The sequence below is a fragment of the Amia ocellicauda genome, unplaced genomic scaffold (genome assembly GCF_036373705.1).
Source record: "Amia ocellicauda isolate fAmiCal2 unplaced genomic scaffold, fAmiCal2.hap1 HAP1_SCAFFOLD_68, whole genome shotgun sequence".
In the NCBI taxonomy this organism is placed as follows: domain Eukaryota; kingdom Metazoa; phylum Chordata; class Actinopteri; order Amiiformes; family Amiidae; genus Amia; species Amia ocellicauda.
In genome coordinates this window covers 315,001-337,229 of record NW_027102996.1, presented here as the reverse complement: position 1 = coordinate 337,229, position 22,229 = coordinate 315,001, and the positions used below count along the sequence as shown (strand labels likewise).

Genomic DNA, 22,229 nt, shown 5'->3' with positions numbered 1-22,229 from the left:
ATACACAGGCATACAATAGATCTTGTTCTCCAACGTAAACGGTCCCTAGTAACTAGGGTACATTCGTAAATAAATTGAGCATCATGGCTAGAAGTGACTAAATGTTGCCTAATCTTTCTCATCGAGAAATGACACAATTACAGCAACACAAAAAGGAACTCCACCGGACAAAGTTCAGTGCTCACAAGGAGCCTCATTCAACACACACGGTTCCATTCCCATTCATGCAAAGCACGAAAGTGTAAAACTTGGGAACATACTTGAGAGCAAAGATCACATTCAATCTCATTCAAGGCACGGATGTGAATGCAACGGGATGAAATTACTGATATGATGCCTGCCCTCGAACTGTGATGATGGACTACCCGACTCGCCAATAATATTGGGTTCTGGTGTATTGAAATACAGGAGCTGCTGGATTTGTGTGTTTTCTTACCCCCTCACCATAGTTTTTCAAATGTTTAAACAACTGAACTTATATTCAAGGTTTGTTTCTCTTCATATGTTTTACTGGTTTACATTTGTCTCAGCAACCTGTTGAATGATTCTTCTGCTTTCAAAACAAAATGACAACAGGATGAATGCACACACTTGAAAATACAATACATGCAATGTTATGCATCATAGTGATGCAACCTCCTTTCAGTTTCATACTGCATGTCAATTGAAATCCTTACTGAAATGCACACCTTCTCAAGATTGCGCTTGACTGGCGTGTCAGGCACTCAATTACAGCTGTTTTATCAAGACAATGTGTTCGTTTTGTAAAATATAGTTCCGGTCTGGTGTGGCACCCCAGCTAACGCACAACGTTGCCACAACGTTGCCACAACGTGGCGTGTTAGCAGGGACTGTCTGCGGCGCACTGGTGTGTCCCGGGCTTTAGAGTAGAGAGACAGTTCAACTGTAAGTATGAACGGCAGAAACGGATATTGCCATCCCTTTAAGTAGAGCGTCAGGGACACCCTCCCTGGCTTACGGCCATACTAGCCTGAATACGCCCGATCTCGTCTGATCTCGGAAGCCAAGCAGGCTCGGGCCTGGTCAGTACTTGGATGGGAGACCGCCTGGGAATACCAGGTGCTGTAAGCTTTTGTACCTTTTACACACCAGAGGGCGACAAATCACGAGTTTTAACTTGGGATACAGACAATTTCATCATTATTTCAGATTTTACTTCCCCAAATACACAGGCATACAATAGATCTTGTTCTCCAACGTAAACGGTCCCTAGTAACTAGGGTACATTCGTAAATAAATTGAGCATCATGGCTAGAAGTGACTAAATGTTGCCTAATCTTTCTCATCGAGAAATGACACAATTACAGCAACACAAAAAGGAACTCCACCGGACAAAGTTCAGTGCTCACAAGGAGCCTCATTCAACACACACGGTTCCATTCCCATTCATGCAAAGCACGAAAGTGTAAAACTTGGGAACATACTTGAGAGCAAAGATCACATTCAATCTCATTCAAGGCACGGATGTGAATGCAACGGGATGAAATTACTGAAATGATGCCTGCCCTCGAACTGTGATGATGGACAACCCGACTCGCCAATAATATTGGGTTCTGGTGTATTGAAATACAGGAGCTGCTGGATTTGTGTGTTTTCTTACCCCCTCACCATAGTTTGTCAAATGTTTAAACAACTGAACTTATATTCAAGGTTTGTTTCTCTTCATATGTTTTACTGGTTTACATTTGTCTCAGCAACCTGTTGAATGATTCTTCTGCTTTCAAAACAAAATGACAACAGGATGAATGCACACACTTGAAAATACAATACATGCAATGTTATGCATCATAGTGATGCAACCTCCTTTCAGTTTCATACTGCATGTCAATTGAAATCCTTACTGAAATGCACACCTTCTCAAGATTGCGCTTGACTGGCGTGTCAGGCACTCAATTACAGCTGTATTATCAAGACAATGTGTTCGTTTTGTAAAATATAGTTCCGGTCTGGTGTGGCACCCCAGCTAACGCACAACGTTGCCACAACGTTGCCACAACGTGGCGTGTTAGCAGGGACTGTCTGCGGCGCACTGGTGTGTCCCGGGCTTTAGAGTAGAGAGACAGTTCAACTGTAAGTATGATCGGCAGAAACGGATATTGCCTTCCCTTTAAGTAAAGCGTCAGGGACAGCCTCCCTGGCTTACGGCCATACTAGCCTGAATACGCCCGATCTCGTCCGATCTCGGAAGCCAAGCAGGCTTGGGCCTGGTCAGTACTTGGATGGGAGACCGCCTGGGAATACCAGGTGCTGTAAGCTTTTGCACCTTTTACACACCAGAGGGCGACAAATCACGAGTTTTAACTTGGGATACAGACAATTTCATCATTATTTCAGGTTTTACTTCCCCAAATACACAGGCATACAATAGATCTTGTTCTCCAACGTAAACGGTCCCTAGTAACTAGGGTACATTCGTAAATAAATTGAGCATCATGGCTAGAAGTGACTAAATGTTGCCTAATCTTTCTCATCGAGAAATGACACAATTACAGCAACACAAAAAGAACTCCACCGGACAAAGTTCAGTGCTCACAAGGAGCCTCATTCAACACACACGGTTCCATTCCCATTCATGCAAAGCACGAAAGTGTAAAACTTCGGAACATACTTGAGAGCAAAGATCACATTCAATCTCATTCAAGGCACGGATGTGAATGCAACGGGATGAAATTACTGAAATGATGCCTGCCCTCGAACTGTGATGATGGACTTCCCGACTCGCCAATAATATTGGGTTCTGGTGTATTGAAATACAGGAGCTGCTGGATTTGTGTGTTTTCTTACCCCCTCACCATAGTTTGTCAAATGTTTAAACAACTGAACTTATATTCAAGGTTTGTTTCTCTTCATATGTTTTACTGGTTTACATTTGTCTCAGCAACCTGTTGAATGATTCTTCTGCTTTCAAAACAAAATGACAACAGGATGAATGCACACACTTGAAAATACAATACATGCAATGTTATGCATCATAGTGATGCAACCTCCTTTCAGTTTCATACTGCATGTCAATTGAAATCCTTACTGAAATGCACACCTTCTCAAGATTGCGCTTGACTGGCGTGTCAGGCACTCAATTACAGCTGTTTTATCAAGACAATGTGTTCGTTTTGTAAAATATAGTTCCGGTCTGGTGTGGCACCCCAGCTAACGCACAACGTTGCCACAACGTTGCCACAACGTGGCGTGTTAGCAGGGACTGTCTGCGGCGCACTGGTGTGTCCCGGGCTTTAGAGTAGAGAGACAGTTCAACTGTAAGTATGAACGGCAGAAACGGATATTGCCATCCCTTTAAGTAGAGCGTCAGGGACAGCCTACCTGGCTTACGGCCATACTAGCCTGAATACGCCCGATCTCGTCCGATCTCGGAAGCCAAGCAGGCTCGGGCCTGGTCAGTACTTGAATGGGAGACCGCCTGGGAATACCAGGTGCTGTAAGCTTTTGCACCTTTTACACACCAGAGGGCGACAAATCACGAGTTTTAACTTTGGATACACACAATTTCATCATTATTTCAGATTTTACTTCCCCAAATACACAGGCATACAATAGATCTTGTTCTCCAACGTAAACGGTCCCTAGTAACTAGGGTACATTCGTAAATAAATTGAGCATCATGGCTAGAAGTGACTAAATGTTGCCTAATCTTTCTCATCGAGAAATGACACAATTACAGCAACACAAAAAGGAACTCCACCGGACAAAGTTCAGTGCTCACAAGGAGCCTCATTCAACACACACGGTTCCATTCCCATTCATGCAAAGCACGAAAGTGTAAAACTTGGGAACATACTTGAGAGCAAAGATCACATTCAATCTCATTCAAGGCACGGATGTGAATGCAACGGGATGAAATTACTGAAATGATGCCTGCCCTCGAACTGTGATGATGGACTACCCGACTCGCCAATAATATTGGGTTCTGGTGTATTGAAATACAGGAGCTGCTGGATTTGTGTGTTTTCTTACCCCCTCACCATAGTTTGTCAAATGTTTAAACAACTGAACTTATATTCAAGGTTTGTTTCTCTTCATATGTTTTACTGGTTTACATTTGTCTCAGCAACCTGTTGAATGATTCTTCTGCTTTCAAAACAAAATGACAACAGGATGAATGCACACACTTGAAAATACAATACATGCAATGTTATGCATCATAGTGATGCAACCTCCTTTCAGTTTCATACTGCATGTCAATTGAAATCCTTACTGAAATGCACACCTTCTCAAGATTGCGCTTGACTGGCGTGTCAGGCACTCAATTACAGCTGTATTATCAAGACAATGTGTTCGTTTTGTAAAATATAGTTCCGGTCTGGTGTGGCACCCCAGCTAACGCACAACGTTGCCACAATGTTGCCACAACGTGGCGTGTTAGCAGGGACTGTCTGCGGCGCACTGGTGTGTCCCGGGCTTTAGAGTAGAGAGACAGTTCAACTGTAAGTATGATCGGCAGAAACGGATATTGCCTTCCCTTTAAGTAGAGCGTCAGGGACAGCCTCCCTGGCTTACGGCCATACTAGCCTGAATACGCCCGATCTCGTCCGATCTCGGAAGCCAAGCAGGCTTGGGCCTGGTCAGTACTTGGATGGGAGACCGCCTGGGAATACCAGGTGCTGTAAGCTTTTGCACCTTTTACACACCAGAGGGCGACAAATCACGAGTTTTAACTTTGGATACACACAATTTCATCATTATTTCAGGTTTTACTTCCCCAAATACACAGGCATACAATAGATCTTGTTCTCCAACGTAAACGGTCCCTAGTAACTAGGGTACATTCGTCAATAAATTGAGCATCATGGCTAGAAGTGACTAAATGTTGCCTAATCTTTCTCATCGAGAAATGACACAATTACAGCAACACAAAAAGAACTCCACCGGACAAAGTTCAGTGCTCACAAGGAGCCTCATTCAACACACATGGTTCCATTCCAATTCATGCAAAGCACGAAAGTGTAAAACTTGGGAACATACTTGAGAGCAAAGATCACATTCAATCTCATTCAAGGCACGGATGTGAATGCATCGGGATGAATTTACTGAAATGATGCCTGCCCTCGAACTGTGATGATGGACTACCCGACTCGCCAATAATATTGGGTTCTGGTGTATTGAAATACAGGAGCTGCTGGATTTGTGTGTTTTCTTACCCCCTCACCATAGTTTGTCAAATGTTTAAACAACTGAACTTATATTCAAGGTTTGTTTCTCTTCATATGTTTTACTGGTTTACATTTGTCTCAGCAACCTGTTGAATGATTCTTCTGCTTTCAAAACAAAATGACAACAGGATGAATGCACACACTTGAAAATACAATACATGCAATGTTATGCATCATAGTGATGCAACCTCCTTTCAGTTTCATACTGCATGTCAATTGATATCCTTACTGAAATGCACACCTTCTCAAGATTGCGCTTGACTGGCGTGTCAGGCACTCAATTACAGCTGTTTTATCAAGACAATGTGATCGTTTTGTAAAATATAGTTCCGGTCTGGTGTGGCACCCCAGCTAATGCACAACGTTGCCACAACGTTGCCACAACGTGGCGTGTTAGCAGGGACTTTCTGCGACACGCTGGTATGTCCCGGGCTTTAGAGTAGAGAGACAGTTCAACTGTAAGTATGAACGGCAGAAACGGATATTGCCTTCCCTTTAAGTAGAGCGTCAGGGAAAGTCTCACTTGCTTACGGCCATACTAGCCTGAATACGCCCGATCTCGTCCGATCTCGGAAGCCAAGCAGGCTCGGGCCTGGTCAGTACTTGAATAGGAGACCGCCTGGGAATACCAGGTGCTTTAAGCTTTTGCACCTTTGACACACCAGAGGGTGACAAATCACGATTTTTAACTTTGGATACACACAATTTCATCATTATTTCAGATTTGACTTCCCCAAATACACAGGCATACAATACATTTTGTTCTCCAACGTAAACGGTCCCTAGTAACTAGGGTACATTCGTAAATAAATTGAGCATCATGGCTAGAAGTGACTAAATGTTGCCTAATCTTTCTCATCAAGAAATGACACAATTACAGCAACACAAAAAGGAACTCCACCGGACAAAGTTCAGTGCTCACAAGGAGCCTCATTCAACACACACGGTTCCATTCCCATTCATGCAAAGCACGAAAGTGTAAAACTTGGGAACATACTTGAGAGCAAAGATCACATTCAATCTCATTCAAGGCACGGATGTGAATGCAACGGGATGAAATTACTGAAATGATGCCTGCCCTCGAACTGTGATGATGGACTACCCGACTCGCCAATAATATTGGGTTCTGGTGTATTGAAATACAGGAGCTGCTGGATTTGTGTGTTTTCTTACCCCCTCACCATAGTTTGTCAAATGTTTAAACAACTGAACTTATATTCAAGGTTTGTTTCTCTTCATATGTTTTACTGGTTTACATTTGTCTCAGCAACCTGTTGAATGATTCTTCTGCTTTCAAAACAAAATGACAACAGGATGAATGCACACACTTGAAAATACAATACATGCAATGTTATGCATCATAGTGATGCAACCTCCTTTCAGTTTCATACTGCATGTCAATTGAAATCCTTACTGAAATGCACACCTTCTCAAGATTGCGCTTGACTGGCGTGTCAGGCACTCAATTACAGCTGTTTTATCAAGACAAATGTGTTCGTTTTGTAAAATATAGTTCCGGTCTGGTGTGGCACCCCAGCTAACGCACAACGTTGCCACAACGTGGCGTGTTAGCAGGGACTGTCTGCGGCGCGCTGGTGTGTCCCGGGCTTTAGAGTAGAGAGACAGTTCAACTGTAAGTATGAATGGCAGAAACGGATATTGCCTTCCCTTTAAGTAGAGCGTCAGGGACAGCCTCCCTGGCTTATGGCCATACTAGCCTGAATACGCCCGATCTCGTCCGATCTCGGAAGCTAAGCAGGCTCGGGCCTGGTCAGTACTTGGATGGGAGACCGCCTGGGAATACCAGGTGCTGTAAGCTTTTGCATCTTTTACACACCAAAGGGCGACAAATCACAAGTTTTAACTTTGGATACACGCAATTTCATCATTATTTCAGATTTGACTTCCCCAAATACACAGGCATACAATAGATCTTGTTCTCCAACGTAAACGGTCCCTAGTAACTAGGGTACATTCGTAAATAAATTGAGCATCATGGCTAGAAGTGACTAAATGTTGCCTAATCTTTCTCATCGAGAAATGACACAATTACAGCAACACAAAAAGGAACTCCACCGGACAAAGTTCAGTGCTCACAAGGAGCCTCATTCAACACACACGGTTCCATTCCCATTCATGCAAAGCACGAAAGTGTAAAACTTGGGAACATACTTGAGAGCAAAGATCACATTCAATCTCATTCAAGGCACGGATGTGAATGCAACGGGATGAAATTACTGAAATGATGCCTGCCCTCGAACTGTGATGATGGACAACCCGACTCGCCAATAATATTGGGTTCTGGTGTATTGAAATACAGGAGCTGCTGGATTTGTGTGTTTTCTTACCCCCTCACCATAGTTTGTCAAATGTTTAAACAACTGAACTTATATTCAAGGTTTGTTTCTCTTCATATGTTTTACTGGTTTACATTTGTCTCAGCAACCTGTTGAATGATTCTTCTGCTTTCAAAACAAAATGACAACAGGATGAATGCACACACTTGAAAATACAATACATGCAATGTTATGCATCATAGTGATGCAACCTCCTTTCAGTTTCATACTGCATGTCAATTGAAATCCTTACTGAAATGCACACCTTCTCAAGATTGCGCTTGACTGGCGTGTCAGGCACTCAATTACAGCTGTATTATCAAGACAATGTGTTCGTTTTGTAAAATATAGTTCCGGTCTGGTGTGGCACCCCAGCTAACGCACAACGTTGCCACAACGTTGCCACAACGTGGCGTGTTAGCAGGGACTGTCTGCGGCGCACTGGTGTGTCCCGGGCTTTAGAGTAGAGAGACAGTTCAACTGTAAGTATGATCGGCAGAAACGGATATTGCCTTCCCTTTAAGTAAAGCGTCAGGGACAGCCTCCCTGGCTTACGGCCATACTAGCCTGAATACGCCCGATCTCGTCCGATCTCGGAAGCCAAGCAGGCTTGGGCCTGGTCAGTACTTGGATGGGAGACCGCCTGGGAATACCAGGTGCTGTAAGCTTTTGCACCTTTTACACACCAGAGGGCGACAAATCACGAGTTTTAACTTGGGATACAGACAATTTCATCATTATTTCAGGTTTTACTTCCCCAAATACACAGGCATACAATAGATCTTGTTCTCCAACGTAAACGGTCCCTAGTAACTAGGGTACATTCGTAAATAAATTGAGCATCATGGCTAGAAGTGACTAAATGTTGCCTAATCTTTCTCATCGAGAAATGACACAATTACAGCAACACAAAAAGAACTCCACCGGACAAAGTTCAGTGCTCACAAGGAGCCTCATTCAACACACACGGTTCCATTCCCATTCATGCAAAGCACGAAAGTGTAAAACTTCGGAACATACTTGAGAGCAAAGATCACATTCAATCTCATTCAAGGCACGGATGTGAATGCAACGGGATGAAATTACTGAAATGATGCCTGCCCTCGAACTGTGATGATGGACTTCCCGACTCGCCAATAATATTGGGTTCTGGTGTATTGAAATACAGGAGCTGCTGGATTTGTGTGTTTTCTTACCCCCTCACCATAGTTTGTCAAATGTTTAAACAACTGAACTTATATTCAAGGTTTGTTTCTCTTCATATGTTTTACTGGTTTACATTTGTCTCAGCAACCTGTTGAATGATTCTTCTGCTTTCAAAACAAAATGACAACAGGATGAATGCACACACTTGAAAATACAATACATGCAATGTTATGCATCATAGTGATGCAACCTCCTTTCAGTTTCATACTGCATGTCAATTGAAATCCTTACTGAAATGCACACCTTCTCAAGATTGCGCTTGACTGGCGTGTCAGGCACTCAATTACAGCTGTTTTATCAAGACAATGTGTTCGTTTTGTAAAATATAGTTCCGGTCTGGTGTGGCACCCCAGCTAACGCACAACGTTGCCACAACGTTGCCACAACGTGGCGTGTTAGCAGGGACTGTCTGCGGCGCACTGGTGTGTCCCGGGCTTTAGAGTAGAGAGACAGTTCAACTGTAAGTATGAACGGCAGAAACGGATATTGCCATCCCTTTAAGTAGAGCGTCAGGGACAGCCTACCTGGCTTACGGCCATACTAGCCTGAATACGCCCGATCTCGTCCGATCTCGGAAGCCAAGCAGGCTCGGGCCTGGTCAGTACTTGAATGGGAGACCGCCTGGGAATACCAGGTGCTGTAAGCTTTTGCACCTTTTACACACCAGAGGGCGACAAATCACGAGTTTTAACTTTGGATACACACAATTTCATCATTATTTCAGATTTTACTTCCCCAAATACACAGGCATACAATAGATCTTGTTCTCCAACGTAAACGGTCCCTAGTAACTAGGGTACATTCGTAAATAAATTGAGCATCATGGCTAGAAGTGACTAAATGTTGCCTAATCTTTCTCATCGAGAAATGACACAATTACAGCAACACAAAAAGGAACTCCACCGGACAAAGTTCAGTGCTCACAAGGAGCCTCATTCAACACACACGGTTCCATTCCCATTCATGCAAAGCACGAAAGTGTAAAACTTGGGAACATACTTGAGAGCAAAGATCACATTCAATCTCATTCAAGGCACGGATGTGAATGCAACGGGATGAAATTACTGAAATGATGCCTGCCCTCGAACTGTGATGATGGACTACCCGACTCGCCAATAATATTGGGTTCTGGTGTATTGAAATACAGGAGCTGCTGGATTTGTGTGTTTTCTTACCCCCTCACCATAGTTTGTCAAATGTTTAAACAACTGAACTTATATTCAAGGTTTGTTTCTCTTCATATGTTTTACTGGTTTACATTTGTCTCAGCAACCTGTTGAATGATTCTTCTGCTTTCAAAACAAAATGACAACAGGATGAATGCACACACTTGAAAATACAATACATGCAATGTTATGCATCATAGTGATGCAACCTCCTTTCAGTTTCATACTGCATGTCAATTGAAATCCTTACTGAAATGCACACCTTCTCAAGATTGCGCTTGACTGGCGTGTCAGGCACTCAATTACAGCTGTATTATCAAGACAATGTGTTCGTTTTGTAAAATATAGTTCCGGTCTGGTGTGGCACCCCAGCTAACGCACAACGTTGCCACAATGTTGCCACAACGTGGCGTGTTAGCAGGGACTGTCTGCGGCGCACTGGTGTGTCCCGGGCTTTAGAGTAGAGAGACAGTTCAACTGTAAGTATGATCGGCAGAAACGGATATTGCCTTCCCTTTAAGTAGAGCGTCAGGGACAGCCTCCCTGGCTTACGGCCATACTAGCCTGAATACGCCCGATCTCGTCCGATCTCGGAAGCCAAGCAGGCTTGGGCCTGGTCAGTACTTGGATGGGAGACCGCCTGGGAATACCAGGTGCTGTAAGCTTTTGCACCTTTTACACACCAGAGGGCGACAAATCACGAGTTTTAACTTTGGATACACACAATTTCATCATTATTTCAGGTTTTACTTCCCCAAATACACAGGCATACAATAGATCTTGTTCTCCAACGTAAACGGTCCCTAGTAACTAGGGTACATTCGTCAATAAATTGAGCATCATGGCTAGAAGTGACTAAATGTTGCCTAATCTTTCTCATCGAGAAATGACACAATTACAGCAACACAAAAAGAACTCCACCGGACAAAGTTCAGTGCTCACAAGGAGCCTCATTCAACACACATGGTTCCATTCCAATTCATGCAAAGCACGAAAGTGTAAAACTTGGGAACATACTTGAGAGCAAAGATCACATTCAATCTCATTCAAGGCACGGATGTGAATGCATCGGGATGAATTTACTGAAATGATGCCTGCCCTCGAACTGTGATGATGGACTACCCGACTCGCCAATAATATTGGGTTCTGGTGTATTGAAATACAGGAGCTGCTGGATTTGTGTGTTTTCTTACCCCCTCACCATAGTTTGTCAAATGTTTAAACAACTGAACTTATATTCAAGGTTTGTTTCTCTTCATATGTTTTACTGGTTTACATTTGTCTCAGCAACCTGTTGAATGATTCTTCTGCTTTCAAAACAAAATGACAACAGGATGAATGCACACACTTGAAAATACAATACATGCAATGTTATGCATCATAGTGATGCAACCTCCTTTCAGTTTCATACTGCATGTCAATTGATATCCTTACTGAAATGCACACCTTCTCAAGATTGCGCTTGACTGGCGTGTCAGGCACTCAATTACAGCTGTTTTATCAAGACAATGTGATCGTTTTGTAAAATATAGTTCCGGTCTGGTGTGGCACCCCAGCTAATGCACAACGTTGCCACAACGTTGCCACAACGTGGCGTGTTAGCAGGGACTTTCTGCGACACGCTGGTATGTCCCGGGCTTTAGAGTAGAGAGACAGTTCAACTGTAAGTATGAACGGCAGAAACGGATATTGCCTTCCCTTTAAGTAGAGCGTCAGGGAAAGTCTCACTTGCTTACGGCCATACTAGCCTGAATACGCCCGATCTCGTCCGATCTCGGAAGCCAAGCAGGCTCGGGCCTGGTCAGTACTTGAATAGGAGACCGCCTGGGAATACCAGGTGCTTTAAGCTTTTGCACCTTTGACACACCAGAGGGTGACAAATCACGATTTTTAACTTTGGATACACACAATTTCATCATTATTTCAGATTTGACTTCCCCAAATACACAGGCATACAATACATTTTGTTCTCCAACGTAAACGGTCCCTAGTAACTAGGGTACATTCGTAAATAAATTGAGCATCATGGCTAGAAGTGACTAAATGTTGCCTAATCTTTCTCATCAAGAAATGACACAATTACAGCAACACAAAAAGGAACTCCACCGGACAAAGTTCAGTGCTCACAAGGAGCCTCATTCAACACACACGGTTCCATTCCCATTCATGCAAAGCACGAAAGTGTAAAACTTGGGAACATACTTGAGAGCAAAGATCACATTCAATCTCATTCAAGGCACGGATGTGAATGCAACGGGATGAAATTACTGAAATGATGCCTGCCCTCGAACTGTGATGATGGACTACCCGACTCGCCAATAATATTGGGTTCTGGTGTATTGAAATACAGGAGCTGCTGGATTTGTGTGTTTTCTTACCCCCTCACCATAGTTTGTCAAATGTTTAAACAACTGAACTTATATTCAAGGTTTGTTTCTCTTCATATGTTTTACTGGTTTACATTTGTCTCAGCAACCTGTTGAATGATTCTTCTGCTTTCAAAACAAAATGACAACAGGATGAATGCACACACTTGAAAATACAATACATGCAATGTTATGCATCATAGTGATGCAACCTCCTTTCAGTTTCATACTGCATGTCAATTGAAATCCTTACTGAAATGCACACCTTCTCAAGATTGCGCTTGACTGGCGTGTCAGGCACTCAATTACAGCTGTTTTATCAAGACAAATGTGTTCGTTTTGTAAAATATAGTTCCGGTCTGGTGTGGCACCCCAGCTAACGCACAACGTTGCCACAACGTGGCGTGTTAGCAGGGACTGTCTGCGGCGCGCTGGTGTGTCCCGGGCTTTAGAGTAGAGAGACAGTTCAACTGTAAGTATGAATGGCAGAAACGGATATTGCCTTCCCTTTAAGTAGAGCGTCAGGGACAGCCTCCCTGGCTTATGGCCATACTAGCCTGAATACGCCCGATCTCGTCCGATCTCGGAAGCTAAGCAGGCTCGGGCCTGGTCAGTACTTGGATGGGAGACCGCCTGGGAATACCAGGTGCTGTAAGCTTTTGCATCTTTTACACACCAAAGGGCGACAAATCACAAGTTTTAACTTTGGATACACGCAATTTCATCATTATTTCAGATTTGACTTCCCCAAATACACAGGCATACAATAGATCTTGTTCTCCAACGTAAACGGTCCCTAGTAACTAGTGTACATTTGTAAATAAATTGAGCATCATGGCTAGAAGTGACTAAATGTTGCCTAATCTTTCTCATCGAGAAATGACACAATTACAGCAACACAAAAAGGAACTCCACCGGACAAAGTTCAGTGCTCACAAGGAGCCTCATTCAACACACACGGTTCCATTCCCATTCATGCAAAGCACGAAAGTGTAAAACTTGGGAACATACTTGAGAGCAAAGATCACATTGAATCTCATTCAAGGCACGGATGTGAATGCAACGGGATGAAATTACTGAAATGATGCCTGCCCTCGAACTGTGATGATGGACTACCCGACTCGCCAATAATATTGGCTTCTGGTGTATTGAAATACAGGAGCTGCTGGATTTGTGTGTTTTCTTACCCCCTCACCATAGTTTGTCAAATGTTTAAACAACTGAACTTATATTCAAGGTTTGTTTCTCTTCATATGTTTTACTGGTTTACATTTGTCTCAGCAACCTGTTGAATGATTCTTCTGCTTTCAAAACAAAATGACAACAGGATGAATGCACACACTTGAAAATACAATACATGCAATGTTATGCATCATAGTGATGCAACCTCCTTTCAGTTTCATACTGCATGTCAATTGAAATCCTTACTGAAATGCACACCTTCTCAAGATTGCGCTTGACTGGCGTGTCAGGCACTCAATTACAGCTGTTTTATCAAGACAATGTGTTCGTTTTGTAATATATAGTTCCGGTCTGGTGTGGCACCCCAGCTAACGCACAACGTTGCCACAATGTTGCCACAACGTTTCGTGTTAGCAGGGACTGTCTGCGGCGCGCTGGTGTGTCCCGGGCTTTAGAGTAGAGAGACAGTTCAACTGTAAGTATGAACGGCAGAAACGGATATTGCCTTCCCTTTAAGTAGAGCGTCAGGGACAGCCTCCCTGGCTTACGGCCATACTAGCCTGAATACGCCCGATCTCGTCCGATCTCGGAAGCTAAGCAGGCTCGGGCCTTGTCAGTACTTGGATGGGAGACCGCCTGGGAATACCAGGTGCTGTAAGCTTTTGCATCTTTTACACACCAAAGGGCGACAAATCACAAGTTTTAACTTTGGATACACGCAATTTCATCATTATTTCAGATTTGACTTCCCCAAATACACAGGCATACAATAGATCTTGTTCTCCAACGTAAACGGTCCCTAGTAACTAGTGTACATTTGTAAATAAATTGAGCATCATGGCTAGAAGTGACTAAATGTTGCCTAATCTTTCTCATCGAGAAATGACACAATTACAGCAACACAAAAAGGAACTCCACCGGACAAAGTTCAGTGCTCACAAGGAGCCTCATTCAACACACACGGTTCCATTCCCATTCATGCAAAGCACGAAAGTGTAAAACTTGGGAACATACTTGAGAGCAAAGATCACATTGAATCTCATTCAAGGCACGGATGTGAATGCAACGGGATGAAATTACTGAAATGATGCCTGCCCTCGAACTGTGATGATGGACTACCCGACTCGCCAATAATATTGGGTTCTGGTGTATTGAAATACAGGAGCTGCTGGATTTGTGTGTTTTCTTACCCCCTCACCATAGTTTGTCAAATGTTTAAACAACTGAACTTATATTCAAGGTTTGTTTCTCTTCATATGTTTTACTGGTTTACATTTGTCTCAGCAACCTGTTGAATGATTCTTCTGCTTTCAAAACAAAATGACAACAGGATGAATGCACACACTTGAAAATACAAAACATGCAATGTTATGCATCATAGTGATGCAACCTCCTTTCAGTTTCATACTGCATGTCAATTGAAATCCTTACTGAAATGCACACCTTCTCAAGATTGCGCTTGACTGGCGTGTCAGGCACTCAATTACAGCTGTTTTATCAAGACAAATGTGTTCGTTTTGTAAAATATAGTTCCGGTCTGGTGTGGCACCCCAGCTAACGCACAACGTTGCCACAACGTGGCATATTAGCAGGGACTGTCTGCGGCGCGCTGGTGTGTCCCGGGCTTTAGAGTAGAGAGACAGTTCAACTGTAAGTATGAACGGCAGAAACGGATATTGCCATCCCTTTAAGTAGAGCGTCAGGGACACCCTCCCTGGCTTACGGCCATACTAGCCTGAATACGCCCGATCTCGTCCGATCTCGGAAGCTAAGCAGGCTCGGGCCTGGTCAGTACTTGAATGGGAGACCGCCTGGGAATACCAGGTGCTGTAAGCTTTTGCATCTTTTACACACCAGAGCGCGACAAATCACGAGTTTTAACTTTGGATACACGCAATTTCATCATTATTTCAGATTTGACTTCCCCAAATACACAGGCATACAATAGATCTTGTTCTCCAACGTAAACGGTCCCTAGTAACTAGGGTACATTCGTAAATAAATTGAGCATCATGGCTAGAAGTGACTAAATGTTGCCTAATCTTTCTCATCGAGAAATGACACAATTACAGCAACACAAAAAGGAACTCCACCGGACAAAGATCAGTGCTCACAAGGAGCCTCATTCAACACACACGGTTCCATTCCCATTCATGCAAAGCACGAAAGTGTAAAACTTGGGAACATACTTGAGAGCAAAGATCACATTGAATCTCATTCAAGGCACGGATGTGAATGCAACGGGATGAAATTACTGAAATGATGCCTGCCCTCGAACTGTGATGATGGACTACCCGACTCGCCAATAATATTGGGTTCTGGTGTATTGAAATACAGGAGCTGCTGGATTTGTGTGTTTTCTTACCCCCTCACCATAGTTTGTCAAATGTTTAAACAACTGAACTTATATTCAAGGTTTGTTTCTCTTCATATGTTTTACTGGTTTACATTTGTCTCAGCAACCTGTTGAATGATTCTTCTGCTTTCAAAACAAAATGACAACAGGATGAATGCACACACTTGAAAATACAATACATGCAATGTTATGCATCATAGTGATGCAACCTCCTTTCAGTTTCATACTGCATGTCAATTGAAATCCTTACTGAAATGCACACCTTCTCAAGATTGCGCTTGACTGGCGTGTCAGGCACTCAATTACAGCTGTTTTATCAAGACAAATGTGTTCGTTTTGTAAAATATAGTTCCGGTCTGGTGTGGCACCCCAGCTAACGCACAACGTTGCCACAACGTGGCATATTAGCAGGGACTGTCTGCGGCGCGCTGGTGTGTCCCGGGCTTTAGAGTAGAGAGACAGTTCAACTGTAAGTATGAACGGCAGAAACGGATATTGCCATCCCTTTAAGTAGAGCGTCAGGGACAGCCTCCCTGGCTTACGGCCATACTAGTCTGAATACGCCCGATCTCGTCCGATCTCGGAAGCTAAGCAGGCTCGGGCCTGGTCAGTACTTGAATGGGAGACCGCCTGGGAATACCAGGTGCTGTAAGCTTTTGCATCTTTTACACACCAGAGCGCGACAAATCACGAGTTTTAACTTTGGATACACGCAATTTCATCATTATTTCAGATTTGACTTCCCCAAATACACAGGCATACAATAGATCTTGTTCTCCAACGTAAACGGTCCCTAGTAACTAGGGTACATTCGTAAATAAATTGAGCATCATGGCTAGAAGTGACTAAATGTTGCCTAATCTTTCTCATCGAGAAATGACACAATTACAGCAACACAAAAAGGAACTCCACCGGACAAAGATCAGTGCTCACAAGGAGCCTCATTCAACACACACGGTTCCATTCCCATTCATGCAAAGCACGAAAGTGTAAAACTTGGGAACATACTTGAGAGCAAAGATCACATTCAATCTCATTCAAGGCACGGATGTGAATGCAACGGGGTGAAATTACTGAAATGATGCCTGCCCTCGAACTGTGATGATGGACTACCCGACTCGCCAATAATATTGGGTTCTGGTGTATTGAAATACAGGAGCTGCTGGATTTGTGTGTTTTCTTACCCCCTCACCATAGTTTGTCAAATGTTTAAACAACTGAACTTATATTCAAGGTTTGTTTCTCTTCATATGTTTTACTGGTTTACATTTGTCTCAGCAACCTGTTGAATGATTCTTCTGCTTTCAAAACAAAATGACAACAGGATGAATGCACACACTTGAAAATACAATACATGCAATGTTATGCATCATAGTGATGCAACCTCCTTTCAGTTTCATACTGCATGTCAATTGAAATCCTTACTGAAATGCACACCTTCTCAAGATTGCGCTTGACTGGCGTGTCAGGCACTCAATTACAGCTGTTTTATCAAGACAAATGTGTTCGTTTTGTAAAATATAGTTCCGGTCTGGTGTGGCACCCCAGCTAACGCACAACGTTGCCACAACGTGGCATATTAGCAGGGACTGTCTGCGGCGCGCTGGTGTGTCCCGGGCTTTAGAGTAGAGAGACAGTTCAACTGTAAGTATGAACGGCAGAAACGGATATTGCCATCCCTTTAAGTAGAGCGTCAGGGACAGCCTCCCTGGCTTACGGCCATACTAGCCTGAATACGCCCGATCTCGTCCGATCTCGGAAGCTAAGCAGGCTCGGGCCTGGTCAGTACTTGGATGGGAGACCGCCTGGGAATACCAGGTGCTGTAAGCTTTTGCATCTTTTACACACCAGAGCGCGACAAATCACGAGTTTTAACTTTGGATACACGCAATTTCATCATTATTTCAGATTTGACTTCCCCAAATACACAGGCATACAATAGATCTTGTTCTCCAACGTAAACGGTCCCTAGTAACTAGGGTACATTCGTAAATAAATTGAGCATCATGGCTAGAAGTGACTAAATGTTGCCTAATCTTTCTCATCGAGAAATGACACAATTACAGCAACACAAAAAGGAACTCCACCGGACAAAGATCAGTGCTCACAAGGAGCCTCATTCAACACACACGGTTCCATTCCCATTCATGCAAAGCACGAAAGTGTAAAACTTGGGAACATACTTGAGAGCAAAGATCACATTCAATCTCATTCAAGGCACGGATGTGAATGCAACGGGATGAAATTACTGAAATGATGCCTGCCCTCGAACTGTGATGATGGACTACCCGACTCGCCAATAATATTGGGTTCTGGTGTATTGAAATACAGGAGCTGCTGGATTTGTGTGTTTTCTTACCCCCTCACCATAGTTTGTCAAATGTTTAAACAACTGAACTTATATTCAAGGTTTGTTTCTCTTCATATGTTTTACTGGTTTACATTTGTCTCAGCAACCTGTTGAATGATTCTTCTGCTTTCAAAACAAAATGACAACAGGATGAATGCACACACTTGAAAATACAATACATGCAATGTTATGCATCATAGTGATGAAACCTCCTTTCAGTTTCATACTGCATGTCAATTGAAATCCTTACTGAAATGCACACCTTCTCAAGATTGCGCTTGACTGGCGTGTCAGGCACTCAATTACAGCTGTTTTATCAAGACAAATGTGTTCGTTTTGTAAAATATAGTTCCGGTCTGGTGTGGCACCCCAGCTAACGCACAACGTTGCCACAACGTGGCATATTAGCAGGGACTGTCTGCGGCGCGCTGGTGTGTCCCGGGCTTTAGAGTAGAGAGACAGTTCAACTGTAAGTATGAACGGCAGAAACGGATATTGCCATCCCTTTAAGTAGAGCGTCAGGGACAGCCTCCCTGGCTTACGGCCATACTAGCCTGAATACGCCCGATCTCGTCCGATCTCGGAAGCTAAGCAGGCTCGGGCCTGGTCAGTACTTGGATGGGAGACCGCCTGGGAATACCAGGTGCTGTAAGCTTTTGCATCTTTTACACACCAGAGCGCGACAAATCACGAGTTTTAACTTTGGATACACGCAATTTCATCATTATTTCAGATTTGACTTCCCCAAATACACAGGCATACAATAGATCTTGTTCTCCAACGTAAACGGTCCCTAGTAACTAGGGTACATTCGTAAATAAATTGAGCATCATGGCTAGAAGTGACTAAATGTTGCCTAATCTTTCTCATCGAGAAATGACACAATTACAGCAACACAAAAAGGAACTCCACCGGACAAAGATCAGTGCTCACAAGGAGCCTCATTCAACACACACGGTTCCATTCCCATTCATGCAAAGCACGAAAGTGTAAAACTTGGGAACATACTTGAGAGCAAAGATCACATTCAATCTCATTCAAGGCACGGATGTGAATGCAACGGGATGAAATTACTGAAATGATGCCTGCCCTCGAACTGTGATGATGGACTACCCGACTCGCCAATAATATTGGGTTCTGGTGTATTGAAATACAGGAGCTGCTGGATTTGTGTGTTTTCTTACCCCCTCACCATAGTTTGTCAAATGTTTAAACAACTGAACTTATATTCAAGGTTTGTTTCTCTTCATATGTTTTACTGGTTTACATTTGTCTCAGCAACCTGTTGAATGATTCTTCTGCTTTCAAAACAAAATGACAACAGGATGAATGCACACACTTGAAAATACAATACATGCAATGTTATGCATCATAGTGATGCAACCTCCTTTCAGTTTCATACTGCATGTCAATTGAAATCCTTACTGAAATGCACACCTTCTCAAGATTGCGCTTGACTGGCGTGTCAGGCACTCAATTACAGCTGTTTTATCAAGACAAATGTGTTCGTTTTGTAAAATATAGTTCCGGTCTGGTGTGGCACCCCAGCTAACGCACAACGTTGCCACAACGTGGCATATTAGCAGGGACTGTCTGCGGCGCGCTGGTGTGTCCCGGGCTTTAGAGTAGAGAGACAGTTCAACTGTAAGTATGAACGGCAGAAACGGATATTGCCATCCCTTTAAGTAGAGCGTCAGGGACAGCCTCCCTGGCTTACGGCCATACTAGCCTGAATACGCCCGATCTCGTCCGATCTCGGAAGCTAAGCAGGCTCGGGCCTGGTCAGTACTTGGATGGGAGACCGCCTGGGAATACCAGGTGCTGTAAGCTTTTGCATCTTTTACACACCAAAGGGCGACAAATCATGAGTTTTAACTTTGGATACACGCAATTTCATCATTATTTCAGATTTGACTTCCCCAAATACACAGGCATACAATAGATCTTGTTCTCCAACGTAAACGGTCCCTAGTAACTAGGGTACATTCGTAAATAAATTGAGCATCATGGCTAGAAGTGACTAAATGTTGCCTAATCTTTCTCATCGAGAAATGACACAATTACAGCAACACAAAAAGGAACTCCACCGGACAAAGATCAGTGCTCACAAGGAGCCTCATTCAACACACACGGTTCCATTCCCATTCATGCAAAGCACGAAAGTGTAAAACTTGGGAACATACTTGAGAGCAAAGATCACATTCAATCTCATTCAAGGCACGGATGTGAATGCAACGGGATGAAATTACTGAAATGATGCCTGCCCTCGAACTGTGATGATGGACTACCCGACTCGCCAATAATATTGGGTTCTGGTGTATTGAAATACAGGAGCTGCTGGATTTGTGTGTTTTCTTACCCCCTCACCATAGTTTGTCAAATGTTTAAACAACTGAACTTATATTCAAGGTTTGTTTCTCTTCATATGTTTTACTGGTTTACATTTGTCTCAGCAACCTGTTGAATGATTCTTCTGCTTTCAAAACAAAATGACAACAGGATGAATGCACACACTTGAAAATACAATACATGCAATGTTATGCATCATAGTGATGCAACCTCCTTTCAGTTTCATACTGCATGTCAATTGAAATCCTTACTGAAATGCACACCTTCTCAAGATTGCGCTTGACTGGCGTGTCAGGCACTCAATTACAGCTGTTTTATCAAGACAAATGTGTTCGTTTTGTAAAATATAGTTCCGGTCTGGTGTGGCACCCCAGCTAACGCACAACGTTGCCACAACGTGGCATATTAGCAGGGACTGTCTGCGGCGCGCTGGTGTGTCCCGGGCTTTAGAGTAGAGAGACAGTTCAACTGTAAGTATGAACGGCAGAAACGGATATTGCCATCCCTTTAAGTAGAGCGTCAGGGACAGCCTCCCTGGCTTACGGCCATACTAGCCTGAATACGCCCGATCTCGTCCGATCTCGGAAGCTAAGCAGGCTCAGGCCTGGTCAGTACTTGGATGGGAGACCGCCTGGGAATACCAGGTGCTGTAAGCTTTTGCATCTTTTACACACCAGAGCGCGACAAATCACGAGTTTTAACTTTGGATACACGCAATTTCATCATTATTTCAGATTTGACTTCCCCAAATACACAGGCATACAATAGATCTTGTTCTCCAACGTAAACGGTCCCTAGTAACTAGGGTACATTCGTAAATAAATTGAGCATCATGGCTAGAAGTGACTAAATGTTGCCTAATCTTTCTCATCGAGAAATGACACAATTACAGCAACACAAAAAGGAACTCCACCGGACAAAGATCAGTGCTCACAAGGAGCCTCATTCAACACACACGGTTCCATTCCCATTCATGCAAAGCACGAAAGTGTAAAACTTGGGAACATACTTGAGAGCAAAGATCACATTCAATCTCATTCAAGGCACGGATGTGAATGCAACGGGATGAAATTACTGAAATGATGCCTGCCCTCGAACTGTGATGATGGACTACCCGACTCGCCAATAATATTGGGTTCTGGTGTATTGAAATACAGGAGCTGCTTGATTTGTGTGTTTTCTTACCCCCTCACCATAGTTTGTCAAATGTTTAAACAACTGAACTTATATTCAAGGTTTGTTTCTCTTCATATGTTTTACTGGTTTACATTTGTCTCAGCAACCTGTTGAATGATTCTTCTGCTTTCAAAACAAAATGACAAAAGGATGAATGCACACACTTGAAAATACAATACATGCAATGTTATGCATCATAGTGATGCAACCTCCTTTCAGTTTCATACTGCATGTCAATTGAAATCCTTACTGAAATGCACACCTTCTCATGATTGCGCTTGACTGGCGTGTCAGGCACTCAATTACAGCTGTTTTATCAAGACAATGTGTTCGTTTTGTAATATATAGTTCCGGTCTGGTGTGGCACCCCAGCTAACGCACAACGTTGCCACAATGTTGCCACAACGTGGCGTGTTAGCAGGGACTGTCTGCGGCGCGCTGGTGTGTCCCGGGCTTTAGAGTAGAGAGACAGTTCAACTGTAAGTATGAACGGCAGAAACGGATATTGCCTTCCCTTTAAGTAGAGCGTCAGGGACAGCCTCCCTGGCTTACGGCC

The 22,229-nt window shown here is 43.4% G+C and overlaps 19 non-coding genes across 19 annotated transcripts in view; all 19 read left to right on the top strand.

Moving 5' to 3' along the window:
- The first annotated feature begins 973 nt into the window (after positions 1–973).
- LOC136741547 (5S ribosomal RNA) lies at positions 974–1,092 on the top strand. The gene has a single exon (XR_010814234.1). It is a non-coding gene; the product is annotated as a 5S ribosomal RNA (ribosomal RNA).
- Positions 1,093–2,158: 1,066 nt separating this feature from the next.
- LOC136741441 (5S ribosomal RNA) lies at positions 2,159–2,277 on the top strand. The gene has a single exon (XR_010814134.1). It is a non-coding gene; the product is annotated as a 5S ribosomal RNA (ribosomal RNA).
- Positions 2,278–3,342: 1,065 nt separating this feature from the next.
- LOC136741574 (5S ribosomal RNA) lies at positions 3,343–3,461 on the top strand. Its single transcript, XR_010814260.1, has one exon. It is a non-coding gene; the product is annotated as a 5S ribosomal RNA (ribosomal RNA).
- A 1,066-nt stretch (positions 3,462–4,527) lies between these two features.
- Positions 4,528–4,646, top strand: LOC136741440 (5S ribosomal RNA). Its single transcript, XR_010814133.1, has one exon. It is a non-coding gene; the product is annotated as a 5S ribosomal RNA (ribosomal RNA).
- Positions 4,647–5,711: 1,065 nt separating this feature from the next.
- On the top strand, positions 5,712–5,830 carry LOC136741700 (5S ribosomal RNA). Its single transcript, XR_010814379.1, has one exon. It is a non-coding gene; the product is annotated as a 5S ribosomal RNA (ribosomal RNA).
- Positions 5,831–6,886: 1,056 nt separating this feature from the next.
- LOC136741448 (5S ribosomal RNA) lies at positions 6,887–7,005 on the top strand. Its single transcript, XR_010814141.1, has one exon. It is a non-coding gene; the product is annotated as a 5S ribosomal RNA (ribosomal RNA).
- Positions 7,006–8,071: 1,066 nt separating this feature from the next.
- LOC136741439 (5S ribosomal RNA) lies at positions 8,072–8,190 on the top strand. The gene has a single exon (XR_010814132.1). It is a non-coding gene; the product is annotated as a 5S ribosomal RNA (ribosomal RNA).
- Positions 8,191–9,255: 1,065 nt separating this feature from the next.
- LOC136741573 (5S ribosomal RNA) lies at positions 9,256–9,374 on the top strand. The gene has a single exon (XR_010814259.1). It is a non-coding gene; the product is annotated as a 5S ribosomal RNA (ribosomal RNA).
- Positions 9,375–10,440: 1,066 nt separating this feature from the next.
- Positions 10,441–10,559, top strand: LOC136741438 (5S ribosomal RNA). Its single transcript, XR_010814131.1, has one exon. It is a non-coding gene; the product is annotated as a 5S ribosomal RNA (ribosomal RNA).
- Positions 10,560–11,624: 1,065 nt separating this feature from the next.
- LOC136741699 (5S ribosomal RNA) lies at positions 11,625–11,743 on the top strand. Its single transcript, XR_010814378.1, has one exon. It is a non-coding gene; the product is annotated as a 5S ribosomal RNA (ribosomal RNA).
- Positions 11,744–12,799: 1,056 nt separating this feature from the next.
- Positions 12,800–12,918, top strand: LOC136741447 (5S ribosomal RNA). Its single transcript, XR_010814140.1, has one exon. It is a non-coding gene; the product is annotated as a 5S ribosomal RNA (ribosomal RNA).
- Positions 12,919–13,984: 1,066 nt separating this feature from the next.
- Positions 13,985–14,103, top strand: LOC136741614 (5S ribosomal RNA). The gene has a single exon (XR_010814299.1). It is a non-coding gene; the product is annotated as a 5S ribosomal RNA (ribosomal RNA).
- A 1,056-nt stretch (positions 14,104–15,159) lies between these two features.
- LOC136741456 (5S ribosomal RNA) lies at positions 15,160–15,278 on the top strand. Its single transcript, XR_010814148.1, has one exon. It is a non-coding gene; the product is annotated as a 5S ribosomal RNA (ribosomal RNA).
- A 1,056-nt stretch (positions 15,279–16,334) lies between these two features.
- LOC136741564 (5S ribosomal RNA) lies at positions 16,335–16,453 on the top strand. Its single transcript, XR_010814251.1, has one exon. It is a non-coding gene; the product is annotated as a 5S ribosomal RNA (ribosomal RNA).
- A 1,056-nt stretch (positions 16,454–17,509) lies between these two features.
- Positions 17,510–17,628, top strand: LOC136741346 (5S ribosomal RNA). The gene has a single exon (XR_010814043.1). It is a non-coding gene; the product is annotated as a 5S ribosomal RNA (ribosomal RNA).
- A 1,056-nt stretch (positions 17,629–18,684) lies between these two features.
- LOC136741345 (5S ribosomal RNA) lies at positions 18,685–18,803 on the top strand. Its single transcript, XR_010814042.1, has one exon. It is a non-coding gene; the product is annotated as a 5S ribosomal RNA (ribosomal RNA).
- Positions 18,804–19,859: 1,056 nt separating this feature from the next.
- LOC136741344 (5S ribosomal RNA) lies at positions 19,860–19,978 on the top strand. Its single transcript, XR_010814041.1, has one exon. It is a non-coding gene; the product is annotated as a 5S ribosomal RNA (ribosomal RNA).
- A 1,056-nt stretch (positions 19,979–21,034) lies between these two features.
- Positions 21,035–21,153, top strand: LOC136741376 (5S ribosomal RNA). The gene has a single exon (XR_010814071.1). It is a non-coding gene; the product is annotated as a 5S ribosomal RNA (ribosomal RNA).
- A 1,066-nt stretch (positions 21,154–22,219) lies between these two features.
- The window catches only part of LOC136741687 (5S ribosomal RNA), a 119-nt gene continuing 109 nt past the window's right edge, over positions 22,220–22,229 (top strand). The window contains exon 1 of the ribosomal RNA XR_010814367.1: positions 22,220–22,229. This exon is cut by the window's right edge and continues 109 nt beyond it. This is a non-coding gene — a ribosomal RNA (5S ribosomal RNA).